At 54.1% G+C, this 17326-nt stretch overlaps 1 long non-coding RNA gene across 1 annotated transcript; it reads left to right on the top strand.

The window, feature by feature from the left end:
- The first annotated feature begins 7173 nt into the window (after positions 1-7173).
- LOC114807959 lies at positions 7174-9259 on the top strand. Its single transcript, XR_003755958.2, has 2 exons — positions 7174-7237; positions 8759-9259. It is a non-coding gene; the product is annotated as an uncharacterized LOC114807959 (long non-coding RNA).
- The last annotated feature ends 8067 nt before the right edge of the window (positions 9260-17326 follow it).

The following is a 17326-nucleotide window of genomic DNA, read 5'->3' as shown; positions in this document are numbered from 1 at the left end:
ACCGGAGTGGGGAGAGGCAGGAGGCCGGGACGTCAGCAAGGAGGCTGATAGAGTAATCAAGGCGGGATAAGGTAAGTGCTGGGATTAACGTGGTACCAGTTGGGATGGAGCGGAAGAGCCATATTTTAGCAACTTTGTGAAGGTTGAGCCGTCGGGATTCAGTGATAAATCGAATAGGCGGATCGAAAGAGAGGAGTCAAGGATAATGCCAAGGACACGGCTTGTGAGACGGGAAGATGGTGGTGTCATCTCCAGTGGTGGGAAAGTTGCGGGGAGGACAGGGTTTGGGTGAGAATATAAGGAGCTCTCTTTCGGACACGTCAGGTTTGAGGTTCATTCGTTCATTCGAACGTATTTATTGAGCGCTTACTCTGTGCAGAGCATCGGACTAAGCGCTTGGAATGTTCAATTCGGCAACAGATAGAGACGATCCCTGTCCAACAACGGGCTCGCGGTCTAAAAGGGGGAGACGGACGACAAAACTAAACCAGTAGTCAGGCGTCAATACCATCAGGATAGATAGAAGCAGAGATATACACACATCATTAATAAAATAGAGTAATAAATAATATATACAAATCTAAACAAGTGCTGTGGGGAGGGGAAGGGGGTAGAGCAGAGGGAGGGCGTGGGGGGAGGGGAGGAGGGGCAGAGGGAAAGGGAAGGCTCAGTCTGGGAAGGCCTCCCGGAGGAGGTGAGCTCTCAGTAGGGCTTTGAGGCGGGGAAGAGAGACAGTTCGGTGGATGTGAGGAGGGAGGGCGTTCCAGGTCAGTGGTAAGGCGTGGGCCGGGGGCCGACAGCGGGACGGGCGAGAAGGAGGCATCACGAGGAGGTCAGCGGCAGAGGAGCGGAGCGTGCGGGCCGGGCTGTAGAAGGAGAGAGGGGAGGTGAGGTAGGAGGAGACCAGGTGATGGAGAGCTTTGAAGCCGAGAGTGAGGAGTTTTTGCTTCATGTGAAGGTTGATGGGCAACCATTGGAGGTTTTTGAGGAGGGGGGGCTGACACACCCAGAACGTTTCTGTAGCAAGATAATCCGGGCGGCGGAATGAAGAATAGACTGGAGTGGGGAGAGACAGGAGGATGGGAGATCAGAGAGGAGGCTGATGCAATAATCCAGTCGGGATATGATAACAATAATAATAATATTGGTATTTGTTAAGCGCTGACTCTGTGCAGAGCACTGTTCTAAGCGCTGGGGGAGATACAGGGTCATCAGGCTGTCCCACGTGAGGCTCACCGTCTTAATTCCCATTTTACAGATGAGGCACAGAGAAGTTAAGTGACCCGCCCACAGTCACACAGCTGCCAAGTGGCAGAGCCGGGATTCAAACCCAGGACCTCTGACTCCCAAGCCCGGGCTCTTTCCACTGAGTCACGATATGATGAGAGCTTGGGAGGACATCCAAGTAGAGATGTCTTGAAGGCAAGAGGAAATGTGAGACTGCAGAGAGGGAGAGAGATCAGGGCTGGAGATGGAGATTTGGGAATCATCCATATCGAGGTGGTAGTGGAAGCCATGGGAGCGAATGAGTCCTCCGAGGGAGTGGGTGTAGATGGAGAATAGAAGGGGACCCAGACTGAACCTCGAGGGACCCAATTAGGCGGTGGAAGGCAGAGGACGGAGGGGAACAGGGACTGTGCCCATCCTTTTTTTTTTATAATGGTATTTGTTGTTAAGCGCTTACTATGTTCTAAGCGCTGTTCTAAGTGCTGGGGTAGCCAAGGAAATCAAGTTGGACACAGTCCGTGTCCCACATGGGGCTCACAGTCGTAATCCCCACGTTACGGATGAGGTAACTGAGACACGGAGAAGTTGTGACTCGCCCAAGATCACACAGTGGAGAAGTGGCCGAGGGGGGATTAGAACCCAGGTCCTTCTGACTCCCAGGCCCGTCCTCTAACCATTAAGCCACACTGCTTCTCCTGATTACGTTGTGTCTACCACAGTGCTCAGTACGGTGCCTGGCGTATAGTAAGCACTTAAAACAACGAACAGTACAGTGCAGATGGCCAAGAGCGATTAAAAATTACGCCAACTCTTAACCGAAGGAAACTGGGGAGTAGTCTGCAGTCTGAGGATTTTTCTATATTCTTCCAAAACTTCACCGGTGCAATAATTCTGCCTTTGGGAAATTCCGTTCACTTGTACCTCCTCTTCTCTCTTGAATTTCAGGTGGTGATTTTGCAATGAAATTCGGCTAGGGTGCTCGAGTGCTTCTTTTGAAAGGATTTGCCCTCCTTAACCTTTCGTTTCATATTCGTTCATTCATTCAATCGTATTTATCGAGCGCTTACCAGAGCGCGGTACTAAGCGCTCAGCACTGCATATTCCAAGCACGTCTTCTGGAAGCAACAGCATCGTCCTGTTTGGGTTTTTTTGTTGTTGTTTGAAAGAGGTTGTGAGAAGTAAGTTTCCATCTATCATTCCTGACTTTGGTGAAAATGGCGGGCGGGCCTTATGCTGTCGAGTCGTCTCGGACCCATAGCGACTCCAAGGACACATCTCTCCTGGCACGCCCCACCTCCGTCTGCAGACGTCCTGGTACTGGATCCAGGGAGTTTTCTCGTGTAAAAATACAGAAACGGTTTGCCGTTGCCTTCTGCCACCCAGAAAACTTGAATCTCCGCCCTCGTCTCTCTCCCGTGCCGCTGCTTCCCAGCCCGGGTGAGTTTGGACTCGTAGCAGAGGGCCTTGTACTCGCTGGCCACCGGCCGAGCTGGGAATGGAACGGGTAGGCCTCTGCCTGACTCTCCCTCCCGTAGCCGAGACTGGTAGAGGACTGGAAATTCTCCAGGTGTGATCCAGAGAGGGGCGATGACCAACTGGAACCCTAAAGATAAGTGGCAGTGACATTACCCATTCAAATGCCTCGATTTTATTATAAAGTGAGATCACTTTACTAACGTCCTCGGGCCTTCTAATCTCTATGCAACTTCAAGCAGGCCTTTGTGATGCGTCTAACACCGTTTCACCACCTTGCATGATAGCAAAGCCACGTGACAAGTCATCCAGCGCTTAGTACAGTGCCTGGCACATAGCGCGCGCTTAACTAGTCCCGGCCCCGCCACTTGCCTGCTGCGTGACGTTGGGCAATTCAGTTCACTTCTCTGGGCCTCAGTTACCTCATCTATAAATGGGGATTAATAATAATTATGGTATTTGTTAAGCGCTTGCTATGTGCCAAGCACCGTTTTAAGCGCTGGGGTAGATGCGAGGTAATCAGGCACGGGGAAGTTAAGCGGCCTGCCCGCGGTCACACAGCGACAAGTGGGTTTAGGACGCAGGCCCTCCGACTCCCAAGCCCGGGCTCTTGCCGCTAAGCCACGCTGCTTCTGCTGATTCTGTTCTCGCTGCATGACTGACTTCGAAATTTATCCTATGCTGCTGGTGGTGCCCCTAGCCGTGACCATTCTTTCTTTTTAAAATTTCATCCTTTTCACATATTGCCTAGGGCTAGAGTGAGAAACATACTGATTGTGTGGGGTGATCTGGGGGGTGGGGGGGTGGGGTTGTTTTATATATTTATTTATTTATTTACTGGCACCACCCCAGAGTTCCTTCTGGAGCAATCACATGTTCTTTCCCCAGCGCTTTCTGTTTTATGACCCTGATTACCCTACCCCGATATGCTTGTTGTCTGTGTACAATAGCAGAAAGAGATTTTGACGAGCATTTTCCAGCCCCATGGACCTGGTCACAGCCAGGTTAGTCATCAAATCCTAGTCTATCGGGCTGCTTTTACATTGCAATTTGCTTTTCTCATGCTGAGATTTGTGAAATTACCCTGTGGTGGACTTTTTTTTATGGTATTTGCCAAGCGCTTACTGTGTATCAAACACCGTTTTAAGCTCTGGGGTAGGTACGAGTTAATTAGGTCTTCTGCAAGGGGTTATCCTGGGCTCCGCTGGGTTGATGCCAGAGAACCCCGTAAGCCAACATGAGTTTCTCCCACTGGGAAGGCATTTCCAGTGCATCTTATTGGAGATATAATCCTTGGAAAATTGAGCCAGAATTCCTTTGTCATAAAAATCCAGAGCTTACTTGATCCTCGGGATGAAGGCGTGTCAGAAAACCACGTGAAAGCAAGGACGAAGTATTTTATAGGTTCTGTAATGATGATGATGATGATGATTGTGATATTTGTTGAGCATTTAACAAATCTGTGGTATTGGTTAAGTGCTTACTTTGTGTCAAACACTATACTAAGCGCTGGGGGAGATACGATAATTAGATCAGATGCAGTCCCTTTCTCTCATGGGGCTCACAATCTAAGAAGGAGGGAGAACAGGTATCGAATCCCCGTTTTACAGACGATGAAATTGAGGTATAGAGGGGTTAAAGTGACTTACCTCAGGTCACCCAACAGGCAAGCTGGGGCTCTGGGATTAGAGCCCAGGTTCCCTGGCTCCCAGGTCTGTGCTGTTTCCAGTAGGCCATGCTGTGTTACCTAGAACAAATCTGGGCAATTAGTCCACTGTAAAGAAATGATAAAAGAAGACCTTAAATTACTTCAGAGGAAATAAGCATGTGCACTGGGTTAGATGATGATCAAAATAATTGTGGTATTTGGGAAGTATTTATTCCGCGCCAAGTACGGGGGTAGGGACCATATATGCATATCGGACACAGTCCCCGTCCAACATGGGGATCGCAGTCTAAGAAGGAGGGAGAACGGGTATCCGATCCTCACTCTGCTGTTGAGACACAGAGAGATGAAGTGACTTGCCCAAGATCACACAGCAGGTAAGCGACAGAGCTGGAATTAGAACCCGAAGCCCTTGACTCCTAGGCCCGTGCTCTTTCCACTCCCTTCACAGTTCCCCGCTACTGTGAATTATGAATTAGGTCAATTGCTGCCTGGTAGGGTATTCGGAGAGAGCTGTGGGAGTCCCTTGAAATCCAGGCCGGGTCATAAGGGTCACAGTTCCCCACACCCCGTTGCCTCTTTGAACCGTAATTTAGGGTAGAAACAGTGAGTTCCGGTCCTTTTTCTCCTCTCGGAGAGTGCTCCGGACCGTACCTGAAAGTGGAAAATAGCTTTCCATCCCTTTAACTGCACCAGGGAAGATGGGACCGACGAGTCCCTCCAGGCTCGTATCCCCTCCTGCCTTCAGGACGTCTCCACCTGGATGTCCGCCCCGCCACCTAAAACTCAACACGTCCAAGACCGAGCTCCTCATCTTCCCTCCCAAACCCCGTCCTCTCCCTGGCTTTCCCGTCACCGTGGACGGCACAGCCATCCTTCCCGTCTCACGGGCCCGCGACCTTGATGTCATCCTCGACTCCGCTCTCTCGTTCACCCCACACGTCCAATCCGTCACCGAAACCTGCCGGTCTCACCTCCGTAACGTCGCCGAGATCCGCCCTTTCCTCTCCATCCAAACCGCTACCTCGTTGGTACGATCTCTCATCGTGTCCCGACTGGATTACCGCATCAGCCTCCTCTCTGATCTCCCATCCTCCCGTCTCTCCCCGCTTCAGCCTATACTCCACTCTGCTGCCCGGATTATCTTTCTACAGAAAGGCTCTGGGCACGTCACCCCCTCCTCAAAAATCTCCAGTGGTGCTCATCAACCTTCGCCTGAAGCAAAAACTCCTCACTGTTGGCTTCAAAGCTCTCCATCACCCGGCCCCCTCCTACCTCGCCTCCCTTCTCTCCTTCTGCAGCCAGCCCGCACGCTCCGTTCCTCCGCCGCTGACCGCCTCACTGTGCCTCGTTCTCGCCCGTCCCGCCGTCGACCCCCGGCCCACGTCCTACCTCTGACCTGGAATGCCCTCCCTCCTCACATCCTCCAAACTAGCTCTCCCCCCACCCCCCTTCAAAGCCCTACTGAGAGCTCACCTCCTCCAGGAGGCCTTCCCAGACCGAGCCCCCCTTTTCCTCCGCTCCTCCTTCCCTCTCCATCGCCCCGACTCCCTCCCTCTGCTCTACCCCCTTCCGCTCCCCACAGCACCTGTGTATATTTGTACGTATTTATCATTCCATTTGTTTTATTCATGTGTACATTTCTATAATTCTGTTTATCTATTCTGATGCTATTGATGCCCGTCTACTTGTTTTGTTGTCAGGCTTACCCCTTCTAGACTGTGAGCCCGTTGTTGGGTAGGGATTGTCTCTGTCGTCGAATTGTATTTTCCAAGCGCTTACTACAGTGCTCTGCACACAGAAAGCGCTCAATAAATCCCATCGGATGAATGAATGAGTCTCCTCCTTCAGCCGTGCCTCCCAGGAGTCACCCAACGGATTGAAGGGAACAATGCCAAAAATACCCTGAGCTCCTCAGAGAGACGCAGAAGAGGTGCCGCTGTCCTGGGTGAGAAAAGAAGCACTGATTTTCTGCTTGTTTTACATGAATTGCCTTGTGGATCCAAAGCAGCCAAAAGACGGCGAAAGGAACAAACCTATTGCGATTGAATTCCAACTAGTATTTAGGGCGTGATGCATTTTTTTATGGTATTTGTTAAGCGCTTACTGTGAACTAAGCGCTGGGGTGGATCCAAGCTAATCAGGTTGGACAGACTCCATGTCTCGCGTGGGGCTCATGGTTATAATTCTCGTGTTACAGATGAGGGAACTGAGGCCCGGTGGAATGACTCGCCCAAGATCTCGCAGCAGACAAGTGGCATTAATTTCCTAAAATATTTTAAATGATATACCACAGTGGAAGAAATGCAGGCATAGATCAACGTTATCATCACTGTCATCGTCAAAAAGCATTTCTGAGCACCTGCCAGTGCCAAGCATCTATGTCCAGGAGTTGAGGATGAAACTTTCCTCCTCCCCCTCCTCCTCCTCCCCCCTCCTCCTCCCCCTCCTCCCCTCCCCCTCCTCCCCCTCCTCCTCCTCCTCCCCCCTCCCCTCCCCTCTCCTCCCCTCTCCCCCCTCCTCTTCCCCCTCCTCTTCCCCCCCTCCCTCGCCTCCCTCTCCTCCCTCTCCCCCTCCTCCCCTCTCCCCCCTCCTCCCCCCTCCTCCCCTCTCCCCCCTCCTTCCCCTCCTCCTCCCCCGCTCCTCCTCCCCCCTCCTCCTCCCCCCTCCTCCTCCCCCGCTCCTCCTCCCCCCTCCTCCTCCCCCGCTCCTCCTCCCCCCTCCTCCTCCCCCGCTCCTCCTCCCCCCTCCTCCTACCCCACTCCTCCTCCCCCCCCTCCTCCTTCTCCCCCCTCCTCCTCCCCCCATCCCCCCTAACAGTCACCTGGTTGTTTCCATCAACAGGATTTCACTGAATACTGGAGGCTCCTTGTGAGTACCAACTCTCTTGTAGATTTATTGATTGAGCATCTACTGTGTGCAGAGAACACAGTTCTGTGTGCTTGGGAAAGTGCAATAGAGGTAGAAGATATAGTCCATGCCCTCAGGGCGTTTACAACCTGACTGGAGATACAGACATAAAACAATATAAAGACAGGAGGAAGGAGTGAATTGATGTACACCAAAATGCTTCGGAAAATGGTATAGGCCGAGGTGGTGCAAAGATGCCGAGATGAAACGCTTGGGAGGACGTCACCTAAAGGAGCTTCCTTCTTAGCAGGAAGGATTTCATAAGGGCTTCGATGCTTCGATGATGGGATGAGCTGAGGAGGGGGGTGACTTGTGTAGAGCAATGTTTTAGAAAGATATTCTAGACAGCAGAAGGGAAGCAGCGTGGCCTAGGGGAGAGAGCATGGGCCTGGGAGTCACGAGGATCTGGGTTCTAATTCTGGCTCTGCCAATTGCTTGCTGGGTGACCTTGGGCGAGTCACTTCACTTCTCTGGGCCTCAGTTTCCACAACCGTAAAATGGGGCTACGTGCTCTCCTGTGAGCCCCATGTGGGACAGGGAATCTGACCTAATTAACCTGTAATAATGATAATAATAATTGTGGTATTTGTTGAGCGCTTCACCACGTGTCGGGCAATGTACTGAGCGCTGGGGTGGATAAAAGCAGATCGGGTTGGGGACGGTCCCTGTCCCACGTGGGGCTCACAGTCTGAATCCTCATTTCACAGATAAGGTAACTGAGGCACAGGGAAGTGAAGCGACTCGCCCAAGGTCACCCAGCAAACAAGAGGCAGAGCCGGGATTAGAACCCACGACCTCCTGACTCCCAGGCCCGGGCCCTAGCCCCTGTGCCATGCTGCTCCTTCCCTGGCGCTTAGAACAGTGTTTGACGGACAGTAAGCGCTTAAATGCCATAGAGAACTTTTTTTAAAAAAAAAAAAAAGCAGAGCGAAGTATGAACTGAAGAGAGGACAGGTTGGAGGTGGGAAGACCAGCGAGGAGGCCGATGGAGTAGTCGAGCCGGTATAAGCCGAGCGCGTGGTTCGAGGTGGTGGTCGTTGGGATAGAGGGGAAGGGGCGGATCTAGGAAGGGTTGGGGAGGGGAAGCAGACGGGATGTAACCACCGAGAACGTGAGAGTTAAAAGAGAACAAGGAGTGAAGGATAAGTCCGAGGTCGCAGATGTTAGGGAAGGGGCGGGGGGGGATGTTAGTGTGGTCAACGGTGACGGGAAAGTTAAGCGGAAGAGAGGATTTGAGAGGGGACGTGAGGCGTTCAGGTTTTGACACTGATTGAGCTGGAGGACCCAGCGGCATAACCATGTAAAGGTGGCCTGGAGGCGAGAAACAGTGTGAGATGGTAGAGGGGAGAGATCAACTGGGGAGCTTAGAGGGGGTAGCTGAATCTGCAAGAGCAGATGAGCTCCCTAAAAGAGTGAGCATAAAGCAATTGAGATTAGGGGTCCCAGAACAGAGCTATGAGAAGAATCCCCCCCCCCGTTTAGGGGACGAGAGGCGGAAGAGGACCCAGCAAAAGAGGGCGAGGCCGAAGGAAGAAAGCCAGAAGAGACCCGGATCTGTCACGCTGAGCTTAGACGATGCTTGGAAACACGCAGTTCAAATGGAATACGTGATCCTGTCCTAAGGGGAGAAGCAAGCGAGCAAGCAAACAGACTCGAACGTACAATGGGAAAACATCGATGATAATTACGGCATTTATTAAGCGCTCACTAGGCGTGTAGGTGCAAGACTTTGAGGGCAACGCGGTTCCCATTTCCCAGAAGGCCAACGATCTCTCCGAGGCCGAGGGAGGTTGAGCGACTTGCCCAAGGTCGCGCAGCCGGCCGTGGGCAGGACCGGGGCTCAGACACGTGACTCCTTCCAGTCCCGTGTTCTTTCCTTTAGAGCACACTGCCTCCCGCACTGGGAGGGACGTGAGAGATAATGGGATACCACCGGGAACGATGAAAGTAAGTGAAAAAAGAATAAACGAAAGGAATGGACAAGAATATTCAGTCGCATTTATTGAGCGCTGTGCGCAGAGCATTGTACTAAACGCTTGGGAAAGTACAGTAGAACAGCAAACACATTCCCTGCCCACGGCGAGCTTACTGTCTAGGCACGAGGAGCTTACGGTCTCTGCGAAACACGGCCAGTGATTTCTGTTCCGGGCCGCCGGATGATAAAGGGGCAGTAGATATCACCGTGACCGCGTCCGCTTCTCCGCGATTAAAATCCATATGGTGATCGGCACCTTCCAGGTTCCAAGCACTCAGTCGATCAATCGATGGCGCTGACTGAGCGCTTACCGTGTGCAGAGCTCCAGACTAAACACTTGGGAGAGTACAGTATAACAGAGTCGGTAGAGGCGGTTCCCTGCCCACAGGAAGCTTAGAGTCTAGAGGGGGTGACTACTTCTAAAACCTCCTTTCACGCGCTCCGGAGATCAAAGAGTTCGGTTGGGAGCGGAGGTGGGGGGGTCATTCATCCGTTCATTCAATAGTACTTATTGAGCGCTTACTGTATGCGGAGCACTGTACTAAGCGCTCGGAATGGACAGTTCGGCAACAGATAGAGACGATCCCTGCCCAGTGACGGGCTCACGGTCTAATCGGGGGAGACGGACGGACAAAAACGAGACACCGTAATCACGATAGACAGAATCAAGGGGACGTACACCTCATTAACAAAATGAACAGGGTAGTAAAAATACATGCAGATGAGCACAGTGCTGAGGGGAGGGGAAGGGAGAGGGGGAGAAGCAGAGGGAAAGGGGGCTTAATAATAATAATAATAATAATAATAATAATGTTGGTATTTGTTAAGCGCTTACTATGTGCCGAGCACTGTTCTAAGCGCTGGGGGAGATACGGGGTCATCGGGTTGTCCCACGTGAGGCCCACGGTTAATCCCCATTTTACAGATGAGGGAACTGAGGCACAGAGAAGTGAAGCGACTTGCCCACAGTCACACAGCTGACAAGGGGCAGAGCCGGGAGTCGAACTCATGACCTCTGACTCCGAAGCCCAGGCTCTTTTCCACTGAGCCACGCTGCTTCCCCATAGCTGAGGGGAGGTGAAAGGGGGAAGGGGGAGGGAGCAGAGGGCGGAGGGGGGGCAGAGAGGGAGCAGAGGGAAAAGGGGAAGCTCAGCCCGGGAAGGCCTCTTGGAGGAGGTGAGCTCTCAGTAGGGCTTTGAAGAGGGGAAGGGAGTCAGTTTGGCGGAGGTGAGGAGGGAGGGCGTTCCGGGACCGCGGGAGGACGCGGGCCGGGGGTCGACGGCGGGATAGGCGTGAACGGGGGACGGTGAGGAGGTGAGCGGGAGAGGAGCGGAGCGTGCGGGGTGGGCGGTGGAAAGAGAGAAGGGAGGTGAGGTGGGACGGGGCAAGGGGATGGACAGCCTCGAAGCCCAGAGTGAGAAGTTTCTGTTTCGTGCGGAGGTCGATGGGCAACCACTGGAGGTTTTGAAGGAGGGGAGTGACACGCCCAGAGCGTTTCTGCGGGAAGATGAGCCGGGCAGCGGAGTGAAGAATAGACCGGAGCGGGGAGAGACGGGAGGAAGGGAGGTCGGAGAGAAGGCTGACACAATAATCCAGCCGGGATATTATGAGTCGTCGTAAATGCGTGGCTCAGTGGAAAGAGCCCGGGCTGGGGAGTCAGAGGTCATGGGCTCTAATCCCGGATCCGCCGCTTGTCAGCTGTGTGACTTTGGGCAACTCACTTCACTTCTCTGTGCCTCAGTTATACCTCATCTGTAAAATGGGGATGAAGACTTGTGAGCCCTACGTGGGACAACCTGATCACCTTGTATCCCCGCCCCCCCCCCCCCCCCCCGGCTCCGAGTGCTTAGAACAGTGCTTTGCGCGTAGTAAGCGCTTAACAAATACCTCCATTATTATTATTATCAATGCGCGTGCGGGCGCTGCATTAGGTGCCAACTCCATGGGGATGTTGGCTTTCTGGTCTATCTCTCCGAGGCCTGGATCCTCCCAGTCCCTGTTCCCCCTAATATTCCTCTCCCCCTTTTACCGTGACATTTATTTGTGCGCGTACAAATGGGCAAAATACACATTCACGCAGTTCGGACCAGTTTAGCTCAAGGCTGTTACTGCTGCTTATCAGCCCCTATTGAGTTAGAGAACACCCTCTCCTCAGCCTTGATTAAAAGAGGTCACTCTGCATCTGGCTTCTTTTCGGACTCCGTGGGTGTGTGCGTGAGAACATTCTTGCTTTAAAATTTTATTTTATCGTAAGCCCAGCTGAGAAGAAGGGAACCTATTTTTCCCCCCTACAGTTTAATGTGCCCAGAGGCTAATTGTTAGATGAATTCGGTAAACAAATAAAGGATGCAAAGTGTCGTTAATACACAAAAGTTCTGTTGTTATTATTATGGTTACCTGCAGATTGAGGTTCTGGGGGGGGGGGGGGGGGGCAGACCAGAGAAAGCCCAGCAGCCTTCTCACACAAACCAAAGTTCACCCTTCCCTCCCGCCCGCTCCGAAGCATTTAAGCCCCTGCTCTGAACATATTCTTGCCTCCCGTACGCTGCTCGAACTATTTTGAGCCAAAGGTTGGGGGAGGGGGGAGGGGAGCGCTGTCAAAATGGAGTCCCACCGAAGGGTAGTGAATCCCCATCCCCATCCCCAACCTCTTTCCTCTAGAGGGAGGAAAATGAAGCACCCCTTAAATTCTTTCCGTTATTAGCAAAATAGGAATAATAGTATCCTGGGCAGGGAATGTTTAATAATAATGTTGGTATTTGTTAAGCGCTTACTATGTGCCGAGCACTGTTCTAAGCGCTGGGGTAGACATAGGGGAATCAGGTTGTCCCACGTGGGGCTCACAGTTTTCATCCCCATTTTACAGATGAGGGAACTGAGGCACAGAGAAGTGAAGTGACTTGCCCACAGTCACACAGCCGACAAGTGGCAGAGCTGGGATTCGAACTCATGAGCCCTGACTCCAAAGCCCGGGCTCTTTCCACTGAGCCACGCTGCTTCTCATGTTTCTGTCATATTGTTAGACTGTACTCTCCCAAGTGCAGTGCTCTCCAAGTCCAAGTGCAATAAATAACGATTGACTGACTGATCATAACTGGATACGGTGGCCCGCTGCCCTCCTATAAAGGGCGCTGTGAGGAAGAGGAGTATATCTCAGCCCCACAGAATTCACGTACCTACCCGTAATTTATCTATCTGTATTAACGTCCGCCTCCCTCTCTAGACCGTAAGTTCCTCGCGGGCAGGGAGTGTGTCTCCCAACTCTGTTGCAGGTGCTGGGCGCTTCTCTACATACAGGACGACTGACTGACGGACAGTCTCGAAACTAACGACCAGGAGATCAGGACCGGACCGTCAGCGACTCCGGGAGCGGAGAGAAAAGGGAGGATCCGCGAAATACGACGGAGGACGGATTTCCAAGATCTGGTGACAGGCCGAATGAGGCGGGTAGGTGGCGAACGAGAGGAGGTAAAGATGACTCCTAGGTTGCAAGCGGATGAAACAGGGAGCACGGCGTTTGGCATCGACCGTGACGGGAAACTCAGGAGGGAAGCTGAGGAGTTCGGTTTGGGACGGGTCGCTTGAATCGGCAGCAGATACTCAAATGAAGGTGTTCTAGAGACTGGAGGAGATAGAAGAAGAGGAGGCAGATCGAGAGCCCCCCGGGGTGACGAGGAAGGGTCGGACCATGAAGGGGGAGATGAGTAGAGGGAGGAGCTTCTGACGTCTCTATCCACCTGCAAGGAACTGCTCTCCCCTACCGCGGTGTTCCCTCCCCGACTTGAGAGCGGCGTCTTTTGTCTCCCGTATCGCTGGGGTGACCCTCAGAGGGCTCCCGGTTTCAGGTGGGAGAGTGGGAGGCAGGCCCTAGGATAACACAGAATCCTCTTGACTCTACCAACCCAGGAAATCTTTTGGCGAAGATCAAAATTCAAGATGGCCTTCGTTCTATTTCCCGAGCTCCGTGATGGCATCTGGGGTCTAGACCCGGAACGTGGGAACCCAGAGGTAGGATGCATCCTAGAAGCCGTCACTTTCCGGGGGCCCAGTGTATGTGAGCATATTACCAAGCTTCCAGGCAATACGGGACTAGGAACCTGGGTGCTTAGTGAACACTCGTTAACTGGCTTGCCTACCTCAACCTCTCTCTCCACCCCATCCCCGGTATCTTTGTGTTCTCACGGAAGGAAAGAATCGTTCAAGGAAAAGATAACCTAACTGCTTAATGGGTTCACTGAAATCATAAACTTTGCCTGAAATTTACCGTCGCGCCATCGGGCGCCCTTTCTTGCGTCGAGTCTGTGGCATTCGCAAAGCCCTTGGAAAGTCTGGTGTTCTGCCCAGGTCCAACGGGCTGTCTCCCCCAAGGGGGGGGCCCTTCCAACCTCCGGCCCGGGGTCAAGAATGAATGTACTTTTACTGCGGCTACTCACGTAGCTGGATCGATTTCAGGTATCCTGATCAAATGCACTTTCATCCATCCATTCATCCGATCGCATTTGTCGAGCGCTCACGGTGTGCAGGGCGCTGTACTGAGCGCTTGGAAGGCACCATTCGGCAACAGAGAGAGACACCCGCTACCCGACAAGGGGCTCACGGTCTAGAAGGGGGAGACAGGCAACAAAACCAAACAAATCGCCAATTTTTGAAAAAGGAGAAAAAAGAAAAGGGGGGTGCGGGTGCTACGTGGTGTAGCGGATGGAACTCGGCCGTCGACCTTCAGACTTGAGGAAGAATTCCTTAGTTTATAGTGTGTGTGTGTGTGTGTGTGTGTGTGTGTGTGTGTGTGTGTTCCTTGCCCTCAGGAAGACACTGAACTGTCCTAAAACGTCCTCGGCAACATCCAGAGTTGGTCAGGCAATAGAGCTGCGATAAAAACTCCAGGTTTAGTCTCAATCCCCTTTGCCTGGAAATAGATCCTGCCCTGATTTCTTTAGTTACCTTCTGCACAGCAATATGGGAAGCTTTTTATTGCCTCTGCTGCTTCAGCTTCTGTCGTTCTCAGAGCCGAGATGAGTAAAGCTTAACAAATGCGCTTTTCTTGAAAACAAGGAGGCGCTTTAAAAGCGAATGCCAAGTGCCTCGGGTTCCAGAACTGTCTTCACTGTAGCCCAAAATAAAGTCTCTCCTCCAAAAGAACAGAACTGAACAGACTTTACTCTGCCTACCAGCAGAGTCCAAGAACTGTTCTTGGACCGTATCTTATTGCTTCACGGAGTACATACTGAACTACCTACCCGTCACACGTCATCGACTAGACTTGCCCTGATGGTAGACTAAGACTAGAGAGTCTTCAGAAACGGTGTTTAAGAGAAGCAACGGCTGGTCGAATTGGCAGTCAGAGGCATATCCGACTCTTCCTCCGACAGCGAGGCTTGAGCCGTCCCTTTCTCCTCACGATCACGTCATTAAGAACGCTCCGGCTATTACTTTAGAAGAGGCGGGGACGGAAGCTCGGTCTCCAGAATGGAGAAGCCACTTCATGCAACCAACGCGGAGCACCCTCTCTTAGCAGGGATCAGTACTCGACGAATTCATGGGCTTCTGAGGCTCGTCTTCTCTCCGGTCCTTTCCCTAATCTGGAGGAGACGGATTTTTAGGTTTTAGAATGAATTTTAGATGGATTCGTCTCCTTCTAGATGAGGCGAGGTTGGGGTTTAGCTCCGTTCTTCCAATTTCACGGGGGGTAAGTTCAAGTCTGTGGGGTCAAGTTGTCAGAAACTCACACGGGGTTCGGCGGGGCGGCGGTCGACTCCGTAGAGGCGAACCGGTCTGACGACAGATCATCCCTTCCCCTCCCTCGCATCAGTGACGCACGGAACGTCACCCGTAGCCGTAGGAGAGGTCTGGGGGAAACCTTGGCTTCTCAAGGTCTGGATAGGTCGGGGAGGGTGAGGTGGCGGCTTTTTCCGAAGGTCCCAGAGCCCCGCTATTCCTCCCTCCCTCCGCTTCCTCCCTCTCTCCCGGCCCTCGCCCCGATCTGGACACATCTGGGAAAGTCCCCGCTTCCCCCGCCGTCCCTGACGACGTCCGACCGGTCGCGCGTGTTGGAGCCACAGGCTTGTCCGTCGCGTTCCCGTTGGCCCTTCTCGACGAGCGCCGGGTCGAGCCCCTCCTCTGCAGCGAAGGGGTTCGAACCTTGCGCCAGGTAGAACCCTCACGGCGTTTGCCTCTAATGGGCACGGCGCGACCTTGATGTCGCAACGTCCAACGCCCCGGGCCTCGGTCGACTGGGTGGGAAACGCAAAATAAACGAAGCCGAGAGGAGGGGGAAGCCGGTGGAGCGGTTATGCCCCGCCGTCCCGAGAAGGGCAAGTCCCCGGGCTCTCTGCCTCAGTCTCCTCAAGCCCCAGATGGCTCTATTTAGGGGCCGTAAGGTTTCGGAGACTCGCGTCCGAAGGCCGCGTGAGTGGCGCGCGCGCGCGCGGTCTTAAACCGCATTAATCTGGAGTCGTCTGGGGCCGGATCCCTGCCCGGCTTTGGGGAGGCACACTCTCCGGCGTGGCGTAGGGGATAGGACGAGGGCCCGGGAGTCGGGAGGTCGAGGGTCCCCCCCGCCCGTCTGCTGCGTGACCTCGGGCGGGTCACTTGGCGTCCCCGGGCCTCGGTCCCCTCGTCCGCAAAAGGCGGGGTTGAGACCGGGAGCCCCGGCGGGGCCGGGGACCGCGTCCAACCCGATCACCCGATCGGGAAGCAGCGTGGCTCGGCGGAAAGAGCTCGGGCTTTGGAGTCCGAGGTCACGGGTTCGAATGCCGGCCCCGCCACTCGTCAGCTGTGTGACTCACTTCTCTGGGCCTCAGTTCCCTCGTCCGTCAAATGGGGATGAAGCCCGGGAGCCTCGCGTGGGACGACCCGATGACCCTGTATCTCCGCCGGCGCTTAGAACGGTGCTCTGCACATAGCAAGCGCCTCACAGATACCGACGCGATTATCACCATCATCACCTCGGGTCCCTGGTTCGATCGTAGTCGGCGCGCGCCGACTACGCGCCACACACCTCGCTGAGCGCTCGGGCCGTGCCGTCCGGCGACGGAGGGAGACACCGTCGACCCCCCCCCAGCGCTCAGCACGGTGGTCGCCGCGCAGGAGGCGCCTCCCGGAGACCGTTATTATCGTTATCAATCCCGGCCCTGCCACTCGTCAGCTGCGTGACTGTGGGCGGGTCACTTCACTTCTCTGGGCCTCAGTTCCCTCATCTGGAAAATGGGGATGAAGCCTAGGAGCCTCACGTGGGACAGTCTCGGCACTGTACCCCTCAGCACCGTCCTCGTCCGCTCACCTGTATATATCTCCATCACCCTATTCATCTTGTTAACGAGATGCACATCCCCTTGATTCTATTTATTTGCTATCGTTTTAATGAGACGTTCACCCCCCCCCCCGGATCCTGTTTACCGCCACCGTTCCCGTCCGTCCGGCTCCCCCGATCGGACCGTAGGCCCGTCGAAGGGCAGGGACCGTCTCTGTCTGTTACCGATCTGTCCGTTCCGAGCGCTTCTTGTCCGGTGCTCTGCACGTAGTAAGCGCTCAGTGAATACAGTACTGAGCGAACGGGTGAACGGACAACCTGATGACCCTGTATCTCCCCCAGCGCTTAGAACAGTGCTCCGCGCGTAGTCGGGTAGCACAGAGAAGCAGCGGCCGGCAGCCGGGTGACCGCGGGCGCGTCGCTTCACCTCTCTGTGCCTCAGTTCCCTCGTCCGGAAGATGGGGCTGAAGAGCGGGGGCCCCTCGCGTCTCCCCCAGCGCTCTGCACATAGTAAGCGCTTAACAGATCCCAACATCACGCGTTCCCTCTGATCGTCCGATTCGGCAACGGAAGAGAGGCGATCCCCGCCCACCCGGGGCTGCTTCTTAGTAGGGGAGGGGAGAGAGGTCGGAGGGGACGGGGGGGGGGGGACGGGGGTCCCCGTTTTCCCTCGCCACCGCGGAGCAGCAGCGTGGCTCAGCGCAGAGAGCCCGGGCTTGGGAGTCCGAGGTCGTGGGTTCGAATCCCGGCTCCACCGCTCGTCGGTTCGCCTCTCCGGGCCTCGGCGACCTCATGTGGAAGATGGGGAGGGAGACCGCGAGCCCCA

This window comes from Ornithorhynchus anatinus, chromosome X5, assembly GCF_004115215.2.
Source record: "Ornithorhynchus anatinus isolate Pmale09 chromosome X5, mOrnAna1.pri.v4, whole genome shotgun sequence".
Classification (NCBI taxonomy): domain Eukaryota; kingdom Metazoa; phylum Chordata; class Mammalia; order Monotremata; family Ornithorhynchidae; genus Ornithorhynchus; species Ornithorhynchus anatinus.
Note: the sequence above shows the minus strand (reverse complement) of the source record. Positions and strands in the feature narration are given on the sequence as shown.